A 1,351-nucleotide genomic window follows, 5' to 3' on the forward strand; every position below is an offset into this window, starting at 1 on the left:
AGTCTATTCAATGTGACACCTCTGATTTCTTAAGCTCTCAGGTGGTCTAAATTTCCATGGTATTTTTATCTGGAAACTTTTTAAAAAAGAGTATACTTGAACCAAAAACAAATTTAGATATAGCTATTTATTTTAAAATCTCATGTTATGAGAACTAATAAAATCCAAAGACATTCCCTATGTTCCTCAGGTATTGAAATGTGAACCATGACCTGGAAGCTAAGAGGTCTAACTAACTGAGTAAAGGTGGCCATTAAGAAGAAGAGCTTTTAATTATTATTCTCTGCTGCATTTGATGGTTAAATCAGGTGCCTTTCTTTAGGGTCTTATTTTTATTTGGCATTTATCATGTCAATAGGTTGAAGAACTACTATCTAAAAATAGCACCTACTGCTGAGTTGGTCAGGTCTCCAGTCCCCAAAGCCAGCTTCTCACCTCACTCCCACCTAAATCTCAAAAAGCCATTGCTTTCATGTGGATCTTGCCCACAAATAACTCCACCAAAGCCAGGACTCACACATGTAAATATGCTGAAGGTGCCCATGTGACTTCCTCAGATGAGAATGTCACCAAACCAGTTTGCCAGAGAGCTCTCACGCTCTTACTGATGAATGAACAAGTATGAGCTGGACAGCTTCCTCTAATAACATTATTTGACTGAGGAATCCTTTTGTACTCAGGATGGATGAGCCAAATGCTACATTCTTTTTCTATTATAAAAGTTTAACTAAGATAGGAAAACAAAAAATAGATTTTAAAAAGTCCACTGAACTCTTTTTACCTTATAATGGGAAATGTCTCAGCTTTGAGGCTAATTAGCATGTAGGTAGTGCTTATATAAAATGCTCTGTATTTCCCACACATTTATTGTCTGTAATCATTTAATATCTATAAACTACCCCTCCCTCATGAAATTGGCCAATTTTATCAATCTTATTTTACAGAAAATGGTGGGGCATGTGGAGAAGATGGTCAAATGCCTTCTTGTGGATCACATGGTTGCAGGGGTGGAGCCAGAATTAGAATGCACACTGCTCGGTGTTGGCACACACACAGCAGCAGCATTCTTGGGCTGGAGCCCACCCTAAAGCAACATGGTTAAGCCCTCTTGGAGTGTTATCCTAGACAACCCAGCATGGATTTTGTGCCTTGATCAACATCAAGTCCTTCTCCATAATACGATAGGAACATGGGGAGAAGAGAACATATCCTTATGGACATGTTCTAGTTTTTTTTCTTTGACTCAGCCTAAACACCTACACTTAGGAAGGCAAAATCACAGAACAGTTCCAGAAAGTGAGGGCTTCTTTGTCTCAAGGGCATTAATTCCTACAGGCTATGTGGGTATTGA

Source organism: Pteropus alecto, unplaced genomic scaffold (assembly GCF_000325575.1).
Source record: "Pteropus alecto unplaced genomic scaffold, ASM32557v1 scaffold79, whole genome shotgun sequence".
Classification (NCBI taxonomy): Eukaryota; Metazoa; Chordata; class Mammalia; order Chiroptera; family Pteropodidae; genus Pteropus; species Pteropus alecto.